General features: G+C 46.5%; 1 long non-coding RNA gene across 2 annotated transcripts; it reads right to left on the reverse strand.

The window, feature by feature from the left end:
* Positions 1-13,817: 13,817 nt before the first annotated feature.
* Positions 13,818-15,061, reverse strand: LOC120658833. Of its 2 annotated transcripts, XR_005668863.1 has the most exons (3): positions 14,768-15,061; positions 14,257-14,423; positions 13,818-14,175 (listed from the first exon to the last, which is right to left on the reverse strand). It is a non-coding gene; the product is annotated as an uncharacterized LOC120658833 (long non-coding RNA). The 2 variants fall into 2 exon arrangements; XR_005668862.1 differs by having other exon boundaries at positions 13,818-14,423.
* Between the last annotated feature and the right edge of the window lie 77 nt (positions 15,062-15,138).

Consider the following 15,138-nt stretch of genomic DNA (forward strand, 5'->3'; position numbering starts at 1 on the left):
CGTTTCTCCAAAAACAGCTCCAGCCATTTTGAAAAATATTTGGCAAAACAACTTCTAGTATTGGTGTCTACTCACGGAGCCGCTTGGAGTCACGTTTCGTGGCTCCACCTCTCCAGTGGAAGCTAGAAGGGGCTTCAGGTGCGGCTCCTTGCCTGAAGCTACTCCAAAATGAACTGTTTGGCAGGACTCCAGTTGAAGCCGGTTTTGGAGTCCTGCCAGACAGACCCTTATATATCCGCTGTGTTCGCTTGGCTGTGGCTGATGGCTGGTGCTGATTTGTTATGAGAGAGCAGTACTGCTGACTGGTTGGTAACTGATGGCTGGTGCTGATTTAGTATGAGAGAATATTACTACTGGCTGGTTGGCTGACAAGCCAAGCGAACACAGCGAGAATATCGTATTTACTATTCGGAACGTGATGTTACTAACATATATAGTTCTGAATTTATTCGTAAATCTGCGGAGCATGACACGTGGTGTTGCTACCACAGTTATACTCAAGTTATACTCAGTTAATACATTAGCAAAGAAGGTAAAATTGGCGAGCTTGACATATCAATCCGTAAATCTACTGAGCTCGACACATGTGGTGTTGTTAACACAGTTATGCTTCTTTTATATACAATGATGATAAAATTGCAACTGCAGAAAGTTTAAACTAAGGGTCACATGTACAAATAGGGCTTGAAGCTGCACAAGATACTTTGCAGTAGGTGAAGAGCCCCGCACTTTCCATTTTTGTCTAGTTGCATCAGACCAAATGGAAAACAAACCCACCCCCCAGCGCTCCTGGCCGCGTTAGAAAAGAACCCACTCCTTTCCTCGTATACATATCAATCTCAACTAAAAAAATCAATATTTCTTTAACCATAGATCCAAATCAAAATACGATTACAGCATTATGTTTGTCTCGATAAGAGTTTCAAAATAAAATCCTACTTGAGTATGTTTGGGCAAAATGGTGAAGTTACTTTTTTTTCTTAAACAAATCTTACTTCTTCTATCGTTTAAATTAGTCACAAGCTACATTGTATCATATATATATATATATATATATATATATATATATATATATATATATATATATATATATATTGTTGGCAAGTTACTTTCTATCATGAACCGCAAATTTATTTTTTCTAAAATTCATATATTGTAGTGTTACTTTTATTAACTTCTGGCGTCTAAATAGCCTCTTGGGCTAAACTGTCAAACCAACTAATCTTGAGCAAAACTCAAACTTAGCAACAAGAACTGTTTTTGTCATTATATCAGCAGGATTATCATGAGTACTGATCTTGCATACCTTCAATTTACCTTGTGTGACCACATCACGAACATAATAGTACTTGACATCAATATACTTAGTTCTCTCATGAAACATCTAATCTTTAGTGAGACATATAGCACTTTGACTGTCACAGAATAGATCAATGCAAGAATCAACTCAACAAAGCTCAGGAAGCAAACCTTTCGGCCAAACTAACTACTTGCACGCTTCAGCAATAGCCATATATTCTGCTTCTGTGGTAGACATAGCAACAACAGTCTGCAAAGTAACCTTCCAACTCACAGCACAACTCCCAACAGTAAACATATATCCTATGAGTGACCTGCGCCTTTCCAAATCAACAGCATAATCTAAATCCACATAACCATTAAATCTCTTATCAGTCCTTCCAAATTTCAGACAAGAATATGTTGTCCCTCTGAGGTACATGAAAATCCACTGAACTGCCTTCCAGTGTTCTTTACCAGGATTAGACATGTATCTGCTAACCAAACTCATACCATATGATAAATCTGGGCGAGAGCAAATCATGGCATAAATAAATGAACCAACAACACTAGAATAAGGAACTTTTGACATGTATTCAACATCCTCATCAGAACTAGAACACTGAGCGGCTGACAGTTTAAAGTGAGGTGCAATAGGAGTACTAACTGGCTTTGAATCATGCATATTGAAATGATGAAGAACCTTCTTAATATAATTATGCTGACTAAGAAATAATAAACCAGATTTTCTGTCTCTAGTAATCTCCATACCTAAAATTTTCTTACAGCGCCAAGATCCTTCATGTCAAACTCACTACTCAACAATTTCTTCAATGTAGTGATTTCTACTATGCTCTTGGCAACAATAAGCAGGTCATCAACATATAACAGCAAGTATATATGTGATCCATCAACAATCTTAATGTAAACGCAGCTATCATATTCAGATCTTTTAAAGCCATGTAACAATATAAATGAATCAAACCTTTTATACCACTGACGAGGAGATTGTTTCAAACCATACAAGGATCTCTTCAATTTGTAAACATAATTCTCCTTGCCTGGCACTATGAATCCTTCTGGCTGATCTATGTATATTTACTCCTCAAGCTCTCCATGCAAAAATGCAGTCTTCACATCCAACTGCTCAAACTCAAGATCATGTATAGCAACAATACTAAAGAATGTCCGAATTGAACTATGCTTCACAACTTGAGAGAACACATCATTATAATCAACACCAGGAATCTGACTGAAGCCTTTTGCAACTAACCTTGCCTTAAATCTTGGAGGCTCACTAGGAGATAATCTGCAGGTGTACCAGACCATACCTCAATAGGAGTCTTCTTGTTGAGTTGAATAGAAGGCGACGAGCCTTCGCTTCGCTCTGTCAGAAGTCGGCTTTTTTTGTGAAATGAATTTGGATCACAATATAACACATGGCTCGAGGCACCTATGACATTGACATGGGCTCCATGTGGAAGGTGGTCGACATTACCATGGTGTCATGGTGTAGCTCAAGGAGTGCTGTAGTAGCGAGAATGGCCGCAGCACCCAGACGAGCGTAGAGACGACATCTACATATGTAGTGCACTCATCTCTATGAATACACACACAACTCTATCTTTATGAGCATATATACATTGGAGAGACTGAGCGGACAGATCTTCGAAATTATTGACGAAGTTATTACCGTAGGTGCCTCGCTGCCGATGAGTGGTTAAATCCTAAAATAAATTTAAGAAAATACAAGCACTGAGTTTAGGACTAGCCTAGATAAGCAAGTTCCACTATAAGAAACTTTACCAGCTGAGCTATGTTCAATTCGCAATAATGGGAGAGCTGATGAGCTATGCTCAATTCGCAATAATGGGAGAGCTGATGATTAAGAATGGAACTTTTCTTGCATCCGATCCAAAGATTATTGAAGCTCAAAAACCAAACTTTTCAACTAAAAAAAGGTTGGTGTGTGGCAGCAAAAGACTACACTGGAAGGTTCATTCATTTCTAGCGAGCGAGCGAGGGCGACAGTATGAGTTGACGGCCGAAGGATGAGAGGCATCTCCCCTCCCCCGCGTCGCCCCCGCGTTGGGCGACTCGGGTGGACACCCCCGCCCCCTCACCGCCGCCCCCTTCCCCCACCCCCCTTCGTCGCGCCACCGCCGGAGCGGGCCGCCGGAAGCCTGCGTGGCTGGCGAGGACGGCGGCGGCGGGGCAGCCCTTCCCCTTCCCATCGCCTAGCGGGCGCGGCCGCTGCAGGTGTTGAAGGAGGCCGTCGTCGGGCGAGCGGTGGCAGCGCCGGCGACTCCGCGAGGCCAGATCCGGGACCCCCGCGGCCGGATCCGGTGCCCGCGATGTCGGATTCGACGCGTGGGTTGCCGCCGGCGGGCGCGGCTGGCGACGGCTCCGGCAAGCCAGCGTGGCCGGCGGGAGCGCGTGGTGACCGGCCGGGGCTGGGGCTGTGCTGGCGCGGGGGCAGCCTCTGGGAGGTGCTGCGCTGCTCGGGCGTGGGCGCGTGGCGGCCCTATGGGGCTCTGCAACGGTGCGGGCGCGGCGCCGGCCAGACGGGGGCCCGGTGCTAGTGCCGGGGTGTGGTGGAGGTTTTGCGGTGGCTGCGTTTGTTAGATATCTAGGCAATTTTCGGTATATTTTAATTCCAAATATTAATATCAATTTCATGATATAGATGAGTGATAATGTGTGATAATGTGTGTACAAGATATGTGCATGTGTTCATGTTATTCTCACTAATAAGCATGAACAAAGAATTAAACCAGAGTAGGTTTAGTAAGTACCCCAAGGCGGGACCAGTGCCGGAGGCACCGGTTGCGCCGTTACCAGCTGGAATAGACATGCTATTCGACTGGTCTTGCTCGAAGTAGCCGAACTATGTCGATGCAGGAAGATGTTCGCAGTGCAGTCCCACGAACGGTTACGCCGGGAAGTAGACGAAGTAGTCGTTCGCACGAGCGGTTACGCCGGGAAGTAGACGAAGGAGTCGTTCAGGGAGCGAGCAGTCGCGTCAAGACGCTTCCCAAAAACCTAATTGCCCGCGTCCCGTGCAGGACCTTCAGCGAGCAGAGGTTCCGGAGGCCCTGTCTCGCTAGACCTGTGCGCGCAGTGCTAGCGGTGGGGAAGGCAGAAAGCAGCTGAGGGAGAAGGGAGAGGTCTCCTGAAGAGGAGTACCTGGATGAGTGCTTGAGATGAGTGAGGATGAGAGGAGAGGGTGCTGGTTTATATAGGCATGATATGCCTCAGGTTCAACGAACCTGGACATCATGAATGGCTTTGATGAGCGGCAGTTAATGTGCCTCAGGTTCAACGAACCTGGACGTCGTAAAGAGCCTTCAATGTCCGGTCATTAGTGACGACATTAACCCTCTGTTTTAATACTCTTTACTGCAAAACATCCTTCTCATCTCAGCACATCACGTCGCACCGCACCGCACCGGCACCTGCACGTCACGTCCGGCCGCGCACGCGCACGCGCACGCGCACCGCACCGCCCGGCCGGCCGGCCGCGCCTCGCCTCGCCTCGTCTCGGCCACGGCCACGGCCCGGCCCGGCCCGGCCCGGCCCGGCCCGGCCCGGCTCGGCGAGGCGAGGCGAGCGAGCGCGCGCGCGTGTGGTTCACCGTCCTCCTCTTACCGGCTTCACAAGTGGTGTACACGAAGTCCACCTTTTAAGTCGGTTGAGATCCTCCTCAATTCCCGGTACGGAATTAAGCATTGATTCCCTAGCATTTATAGTGGGCTTTAAATTCTTTTAATGCTTTAGAAGTAATGGGCCAAGCCCATTACTCCAACAATCCCCACCAAGAAATTCAAGCCACACTAGAAATACCCTCATTCCCTCATTGATATACCAGTATTCGACAGAGACTGTTAAGTTGAACTTCCATCTAGGACAAAGGCTACACTTATTCACAACTGTGCAATGGACTATGCCTTGAATTGCCAGTTTTGTGCAAACAAGTTTGACCAGATCCCTACACTGATACTAGGCTGCAAAAGCATCCCCGCGGTTTGGAGCTTATAAGTCATACTCCATGCCCTTCATGAGTTTCTAGAGAATACCCAATTCTCATAGACCATGACCAGTGGTCAAACTCATATAGGTGTGTTCCTTTCAGATGTTTTGTAGGACAACATCTTTGTTTCAAGAAAACAACTCATTTGTTTAAAAGAAACCACCTGGCATACATTAAGATATAGACCAACCTGCCATACAGATTAGAAGAGAAATGCACCTTATACACGGAATGAGCCCTTTTCAAAAAGGTTCTCTTCTCACAGTCAGACTTTAGTTTGTTTCACCATCCTAATTCACGGGATCTTCGATCACATAGGACAGGTTTCCACTATAGAATGACTCACGTGGGTCTCAAGCCCAATTCCATAGATGCATTGTCTATCACATTTCGTGAAAGACCCTTTGTAAACTGATCTGCCAGATTTTTAGCCGTCTGAACATAGTCCAGGGCTATAACTCCGGAGTTTCTCGATTTTCTGACAGATTTCAACCGCCTTTTCACATGTCTAGATGACTTCATGTTATCCTTTGAACTATTCACCTTGACAATTACCGTTTGATTGTCACAGTTCATTAGGATTGCCGGTAACGGTTTTTCAACTATCGGCAAGTCCATAAGGAGCTCACGAAGCCACTCAGCCTCAACAGTGGCGGTATCTAATGCTGTGAGTTCTGCTTCCATAGTTGACCTCGTTAAGATGGTCTGCTTGCAAGACTTCCAGGAAACAGCTCCACCACCAAGTGTAAACACATATCCACTTGTGGCCTTTATCTCATCAGCATCAGAAATCCAATTTGAATCACTATACCCTTCTAGTACCCTTGGGTACCCGGTGTAGTGAATTCCATAGTTCATTGTCCCCTTCAGATAGCGCATTACTCTTTCAAGAGCCTTCCAATGATCATCTCCCGGGTTTGAAACAAACCGGCTCAGTTTGCTTACAGCAAACGAGATGTCAGGTCTTGTAGCGCTCGCTAAATACATTAATGAACCAATGATCTGAGAATATCTCAGCTGATCTCGCATTATCCTTTTGTTCTTTCTAAGAATTAAACTGCCATCATATGGTGTTGAGACAGGTTTATAGTCGCTATAACCAAAGCGACTTAACACCTTCTCCACATAGTGAGACTGTGTAAGAATCACCCCACCATTGATCTCTTTTACCAGTTTTATATTAAGGATAACATCAGCTTCTCCCAGATCCTTCATCTCAAAATTTTGAGATAAAAACTCTTTGACTTCCTTAATCACATTAATGCTAGTGCCAAAGATCAGTATGTCATCCACATACAAGCACAAAATCACTCCTTCAGTCCCACCATAGCGATAGTACACACATCTGTCAGCTTCGTTCACAACAAAGCCGGCAGAGGTCAAAGTTCTATCAAACTTTTCATGCCACTGCTTAGGCGCTTGCTTGAGACCATATAAAGATTTTAACAACTTACAAACCATTCCTTCTTGACCCTTTGATACAAACCCATCCGGCTGATCCATATAGATCTCCTCTTCTAACTCTCCATTGATGAAAGCCGTCTTAACGTCCATCTGATGAACGAGAAGACCATAAAAGGCTGCCAGGGAAAGTAACACTCAAATTGTGGTCAATCGGGCAATTGGTGAATAAGTGTCAAAGAAATCTTCTCCTTCTTTTTGGGTATAACCCTTGGCCACAAGCCTAGCCTTGTACTTTTCAATAGTACCATCTGGCCTAAGCTTTTTCTTGAACACCCACTTGCATCCAACCGGTTTATATCCATAAGGACGTTCAACGACCTCCCAGGTTCCATTAGACATAATAGAATCCATCTCACTCCTTACTGCTTCCTTCCAATAGTCAGCATCAGGAGATGAATATGCCTCTTCAATGGTTCTGGGTGTATCATCTATGAGGTATACAATGAAATCATCACCAAAAGACTTTACAGTCCTTTGTCTCTTGCTATTTCTCGGAGCATCATTGTTATCCTCCTCAGGATTTTCTATAAGTGTATGTTCATTGTGTTCTATCGGCTCAGCAGAGCCATCATCCTCGATGAACTCTTGCCTAGATGAACTTGTTTCATCTCTCATGGGAAAAATGTTTTCAAAAAATGTAGCATCTCTGGACTCCATTATAGTACCAACATGCATGTTAGGTACTCCAGATTTCACTATTAAAAATCTATATCCAACGTTGTGAATAGCATAACCTAGAAAGATACAATCCACAGTTTTAGGTCCAAGCTTACGTTTCTTGGTTATTGGCACACTCACTTTTGCCAAACAACCCCATGTACGTAAGTATGACAGTGTTGGCCTTTTCTTCTCCCATTCCTCGAATGGAGTTATCTCTTTATTCTTTGTAGGAACACGGTTTAGGACATGACATGCAGTCAATATAGCCTCACCCCACCATTCCTTGGAAAGTCCCGCTGTATCTAACATGGCGTTAACCAAATCCATTAGAGTGCGGTTCTTTCTTTCGGCAACCCCATTTGACTGAGGTGAATAGGGAGGCGTCCTTTCATGAATAATACCATATTCCTCGCAGAATAAAGTAAATAAATTTGAGAAATACTCGCCACCACGATCTGACCTAACTCTTTTGATTTTTCTCTCAAGTTGGTTTTCTACTTCAGCTTTATAGATTTTAAAGTAGTGTAAAGCTTCATCTTTTGACTTCAACAAATAGATGTAACAAAATCTAGTACTATCATCAATCAAAGTCATGAAATATTTTTTACCACATTTTGACAACACTCCATTCATTTCGCACAAATCGGAATGAATTAATTCTAAGGGTGCCAAGCTCCTTGCCTCCGCGGTCTTATGAGGCTTACGAGTTTGTTTTGATTCAACACATACATGACACTTAGAATTTTTGACAAAAGTGAACTTTAGAATTAAGCTCAAATTAGCTAAGCGCATCATACAACCAAAATTAACGTGACAAAGCCTCGAATGCCAAACATTTGTTTCATCAACGTTAATAACATTGTATGCAATTTTATTACAAACATCTGACAAAGAAAGATGGAACAAGCCTCCGCTTTCATAACCTTTTCCAACAAAAGTACCAAACTTAGACAAGATACATTTATTGGACTCAAAGACTAATTTGAAACCATCTCTACACAGTAGAGAGCCGCTGACTAAATTCTTCTTGATGGTGGGGACATGCTGCACATTCTTCAGCTGCACGGTCTTCCCCGAAGTAAACTTCAGATTTACCGTACCAACACCAAGAACACGCGCATGTGATCCGTTCCCCATCAGCAAGGAGGAAGTCCCGCCGGTCTGGTAAGAAGAGAATAAAGAAGCATCAGCGCAAACATGAATATTAGCACCAGTGTCAACCCACCACTCGGGTGAACCAAAGACTGAAAGAACAGTAGGTAATAAATTACCGTACCCCGAAGTTCCTCCAGGCTCGCTAATAACCATGTTGGCGGAGTCGTTGCCTTTGCGGTTCGGACACTTTGCAGCAAAGTGATCCGTACTAGCGCACACATAGCAAGCTCCCGTCTTCTTCTTCTTAAAAGTGGTTGTCTTCTTAGTCTTTGGTTGGTTCTGCGGTGGCTTTTTCTTGTTCTTGTGGGAGTTGTTCTTCTGAACAAGATTGGCACTTGAAGCACCAACAACTCCTTTCCCACGTATGTCCTTTGCTCTCGCCTTCTCCTCAACATCAAGAGTCCCTATGAGTCCATCTATTGTGAACTCCTGTCTCTTGTGTTTTAGAGAAGTAGCAAAGTCCCTCCAAGAAGGTGGCAGCTTAGAGATTATACCTCCGGCCACAAACTTATTGGGTAACACACATGGGGACTCTTTGCTGCAATTTTTGAGATCTTTTGCCAGAGTATGTATTTCATGAGCCTGTTCCACTACAGAACGGTCTTCGACCATCCTGTACTCAAGGAACTGCTCCATGATATACAACTCACTCCCGGCGTCAGATACTCCATATTGAGCCTCAAGAGCATCCCACAATGCTTTGCCAGTTGGCAGCCGGATATAAGAATCCACCAGGTTATCACTGAGAACACTAATGATCAAGCCTCGAAAGAGAATATCAGCCTCATCGAACGCACTCCCTTCCTCGGGAGAGAATTGTTCAGGCTTACCCTCTTTCACATGGATCACTCTCGATAGTGTTAATCACAGTATAAGCCGCTCTTGCCAACGTTTGTAATTTGAACCATCAAAAGGTGGTGGTTTGATTGATGCAGCAAAGCTAGATACCGAAAGCCTATTAACACAATTAGGTTTTTGGATTGTTAGATATCTAGGCAATTTTCAGTATATTTTAATTCCAAATATTAATATCAATTTCATGATATAGATGAGTGATAATGTGTGATAATGTGTGTACAAGATATGTGCATGTGTTCATATTATTCTCACTAATAAGCATGAACAAAGAATTAAACCAGAGTAGGTTTAGTAAGTACCCCAAGGCGGGACCAGTGCCGGAGGCACCGGTTGCGCCGTTACCAGCTGGAATAGACATGCTATTCGACTGGTCTTGCTCGAAGTAGCCGAACTATGTCGATGCAGGAAGATGTTCGCAGTGCAGTCCCACGAACGGTTACGCCGGGAAGTAGACGAAGTAGTCGTTCGCACGAGCGGTTACGCCGGGAAGTAGACGAAGGAGTCGTTCAGGGAGCGAGCAGTCGCGTCAAGACGCTTCCCAAAAACCTAATTGCCCGCGTCCCGTGCAGGACCTTCAGCGAGCAGAGGTTCCGGAGGCCCTGCTCTCGCTAGACCTGTGCGCGCAGTGCTAGCGGTGGGGAAGGCAGAAAGCAGCTGAGGGAGAAGGGAGAGGTCTCCTGAAGAGGAGTACCTGGATGAGTGCTTGAGATGAGTGAGGATGAGAGGAGAGGGTGCTGGTTTATATAGGCACGATATGCCTCAGGTTCAACGAACCTGGACATCATGAATGGCTTTGATGAGCGGCAGTTAATGTGCCTCAGGTTCAACGAATCTGGACGTCGTAAAGAGCCTTCAATGTCCGGTCATTAGTGACGACATTAACCCTCTGTTTTAATACTCTTTACTGCAAAACATCCTTCTCATCTCAGCACATCATGTCGCACCGCACCGCACCGGCACCTGCACGTCACGTCCGGCCGCGCACGCGCATGCGCACGCGCACCGCCCGTCCGGCCGGCCGCGCCGCGCCTCGCCTCGTCTCGGCCACGGCCACGGCCCGGCCCGGCCCGGCCCGGCCCGGCTCGGCGAGGCGAGCGAGCGCGCGCGCGCGTGTGGTTCACCGTCCTCCTCTTACCGGCTTCACAAGTGGTGTACACGAAGTCCACCTTTTAAGTCGGTTGAGATCCTCCTCAATTCCCGGTACGGAATTAAGCATTGATTCCCTAGCATTAATAGTGGGCTTTAAATTCTTTTAATGCTTTAGAAGTAATGGGCCAAGCCCATTACTCCAACAGCGTTTCTGACGGAATTGGCCGCCGCAGACACATAGGCGGCGCACGCGCCTGGCGAGGCACCACAGCGGGAGGGCTCCCTGCTTCCTTGGTCGGGATGGGCAAGCTCAGGCGAAAGCCATGTCGGATCTGCCGGCAAGACGACGGCGACGTCCTCGGGCACCGTTTACCTTCCTGAAGGCGTTGTTGCGGTGTCTTCCCATTCCGGCCAGCTGCAAGGGTGCATCGACAACGCCGTGGCGGCGTGGCTGATGGCAGTTCGCTTCGATAATTGCCGGCGATGTCATGGTGGCTTGGCGGGCAGTAATCGAGCAGGGCGGCAGTGGCGCCATGGTGGCGTGGCTGGTAGCTCCTGGCTGCTTCTCGTACTGTTGGTTGTTGAGCTTGGCTGGAGGCGTTGGCCGTAATAGGAGAGCTCGTGTCGATAACCCAATCCGACCGAGCGGAGTTTGTCTGTTGAGGCTTGTGTCGATGTCCCAATCCGACCGAGTGGTGGTAGCCCAACGCCGACTTGTGTTGGGGTGGCTCACGTCGAGGACCCAATCCGACCGGGCATGGTGTCTAGAGGCTCTGGTCGATGACCCAATCCGACAGGGCAGAGTGAGTTGAGTTGAGGTCTAGGTCGATGTCCCAATCCGACCTGAGCAGTTGAGTTCGAGAGGAGTTGTGCGGTCTTATTGGCCGGTGGTGGTGGTTGTTGTTCGGTTTTGGGCCCGGTTTACCTATAAACAAGGTCAATTCTCTTATCCTTATTAATGAACGCCGAACCGTAAAGTTCTGGATCTCTCTCGAAAAAAAAGTTGACGGCCATCGTCGTAGCCCCGGCGACCGAAGGACGAGCTGGCCGGGTGCGTCACCGTACCGTGTCATTTGGTTTTTGTTGACGACCAAAATTGGCAGTAACCTGAACAGACCGGTCTGACCGGTGTGTCCAGGCGGTCTGACCGGTATAGGCGTCTGTAGACGGTCTGGCATGACCAACCGTTCTGACCGGTAGGTCCGAACGGTCTGACCGGTCTAGGAGGAGTCGAGTACAATTAGAGTTCTTAATAGATTTAGATCTGTAAACATGATTTCTTGCGGGGTAAGTCTTCCCCACCCTATAAATATAAAGGGTCACGGCCGATTGAAGGGAGAACCCAATCGAACCAATCAAATACATTTATCCTTATCGTTTTTACCTTTCTTCCTCGTTATCCTACTTTTCCAACCTCGACATGCTGTTCTTCTCTCGTCTCCATGGCGTTTGAGGACGCCCTAGCTGGCCTGCCGAGGCTAGGGCAACCCTACGTGTGCTTGCCCCGACGGGGTCCCTCCCGGGCGAGCGTTCGTCGGATCGTCGCCGTTGTGCACTGCGACCGGTCTGACCGGTCCCTCTGACCGGTCTGACCGCTCCATGGAGGAGGTGCTGCAAGGAGCTCCTCCTCGCGTCGCGCGACCTAGCGTGATCGTGTGTTGGCCCGTAAAAGACGCCAACATATTTTGGCGACTCCGCTGGGGACAAAGGTGTTTCGGTTTTTGCATAACCGAAATCAAGCCCTAGCAATATGGCGTCGATCCTTACAAAAACCTTCCATCGTTGGAAGCCCGTGCCGTCGAACCGTGGAGCGGGTCTAAAAGGATCCATCCTTCCCCCCTAAGAGCTAACTCACTAGGCGGTGAAGCCTACCGATCTAATGAGCCGGTAAACACAAAATTGCCAATGGAATTGGCTTTCTTTGTGAGAGAAGTGAGTCCCGGCTCTGATAACAATTGAAAGTGATCGAGTGCTATAGTCTAAAAGGGGGAGGGGGTGAATTAGGCACTCTAAAAACCTTAACCTATGGCTCCAACTAGTTTGCACAAAATTTAAACTAAATCAAGCTATCTAGATGTGCAACTACGATTCACCTTAGTGTGAAATTCCCATCCCCAAAAGAGTTTTGCAACCTATAGCCAATCCTAACAAGATACTACACTAAAAAAGTAAAAGCACACAAGTTGCAATATGAAATGCGGAAGCTTAAAGAGAGGGATGAGAGGAAGCGAACTCTCGACACGAGGATTTATTCCGTGGTTCGGATTGCCACAAAGGCGCCCCTACGTCCACGTTGTTGAAGCACTCACGAAGAGTATCGCTTCCCGGCAATCAAGTCTTTTCCGTGAACACAATCACGGTCACTTTGATTCCGATCTTCACTAAGGGAGATTGCCCACGAAGGAGGGGTCTCCGTCCCCCGCACAATGTTGTCGACGCTGCTCCACACCAAGCCGGAGGGTCGTTGACTTGCAGGCGAGCCACCAATTGCTCCAAGGGGCCGGCGCACCGTAATACAAGTGTGGTTCACTCTAGAACCAGTCACAATGATCTCAACCTTGCTTGTTCACTCACTCAAGAGCTAATCTAGCACTCACACTTTACAAAGCTAATGATAAAACCTAAGGATATGATCAATGAGCTCTTGTATGGTTTGGAGGTGTTTTTGGCCGGGGGAGCTCATATATATTGGCCTCCAAGTCGAACTAGCCGTTTGTAGCCGTTAGCAACTTTTCTGCGTGGGTATCGGAACTTCCGGTGCTTATGCATCGGTTCTTCCGGTCACTCACAAGCTGAAACTAGCCGTTGGCTTCTCTGACGCTTCTGCAGCTGAGTTGGCAACCACCGGTTTAACCGATGACTTAGTGTCGGTTCAACTGGTGCCTCTTGATCTCCATGTAGTCGTTGTCCTTGCTGACGTCATTGCACCGACGCCTTGCTCCGACACTCCACTGGTTCAACCGGTGCTGAAGGCGTGGCTCCCTCGCGCTTGACATCGTCTCTGGAACATAGTACGTTGATTGCACCGACGCTTCTCTTGACACCGTCGGTTCAACCGGTGCTTCATTCTTTCTTCACTTGATCTCCAGAGGCGCTCAGTCTTGCACCAAAGCCAGGCCGTCGGATCTTCCGGCAATCATCGGATGCACCGATGCTATAAGCATCGGTTCTTCCGGTGCTACTGGTTTCAGTAGAACTCGTCCAATTCAGCATTTCTTTGAGTTCTTTTTTTCGTGTATTTGTTTGTATGGTCTTTTTACATCATCCCTGGGATCTAGAAATGTTCACTCAACAAAACCATTAGTCTCATTGATTGTGTTATCATACGATCACCAAAATCCCTCGAAATGGCATAAATGGTGCCATATTCGTTACAGTATATGACCAAGTACTCTATTTGCCTATGTAAACACAAACATGAAAAATCATTCATTCCTTTGTGGAAATACTCCTTTGGTATATACAAGATTACTCATCATGTATATGACAAACTGGTACATTGATGCTAGGAAGGGATCCATTTGCCACAGGTGGGAGCTGAGAAGATGAATTCTTTGCTGCGCATATCCCAGACATCATCCACTTGAGCTGCGTGATTCAGAAAGGGATCAGTTTTACTACTTTAGTCGGCCGGTTCCGATCTGCACACAGCAGAGAAAATCATAATCAGAAATTAACTAACAAGCCAACAAAATTAAATGGAAATTAACTAGCAAGCTCACATAGAACGGAAATTAACAGGCTGTTGGCCTGTATTTGCAGGATGATGTGTGCCGTGGGATGGGAGGCATGACTGCCCTGATGTCGATAGTCGATACTGACAGATCAGGAGATTACTGCACCGCCTTCACCAGAAATTGCAATAACATGGCAAGATCAGGAGATTTTCCTGCATATCAAACAAAGTAAATTAGATTGTTCAATTCCAGTATCACCCACATGGTGATATTTATGTGGCAGTGAAAATTGGAGCAGAGAATGGATTAAATATCAATTGGCGGAAAATCATGGAGACAAGTATTGCTGACGGAAGAATTATTTTGGGGGAAAACAAATGAATAGCACTCGGTAAAACTTCATCGAGAACCAACATGGCAACACATCATCATGCACTGAATAAACGGGAAAGCAGGTGCACATTAGTTTTGACTTTTGGGAAAAAAAAGCACAAACATTTCCCAACTAAAAACTGACAGATCTCATTGCAATTGGAAGAAAAATCCAAGAATTTACCTTAAAGACGACAAATAGATTTCATTGCTGGCGAAGCCTCTCAACTTATGGATCTTGCAACGGGGTTGCCATGGCCGCCAAGGTTGCGCGACGATGTTATGGGAAAGTGGTGCTGCACGGCACACAGATCTGACTAACCTGGTGCTGTATAGGTCGTGCGGCATCGATGTATGAGATCTGCTCTAGGGAGGGAGCTTGCAATGTGGGAGGGACCAAGCCGCCGCCGGCTCGTCGGTCAGGGGCCAACATCAGTTTTAGCCATCACAACGAGCAGAATATGAGAGAGAACGAGAGCATCCAAATGAACGGTGACAGAGACAGGTCAACGGTGAGAGCTCTATTTATATTGGATAAGACGACAGTAATTGATG

This window comes from Panicum virgatum, chromosome 2N (assembly GCF_016808335.1).
Source record: "Panicum virgatum strain AP13 chromosome 2N, P.virgatum_v5, whole genome shotgun sequence".
Taxonomy (NCBI): Eukaryota; Viridiplantae; Streptophyta; class Magnoliopsida; order Poales; family Poaceae; genus Panicum; species Panicum virgatum.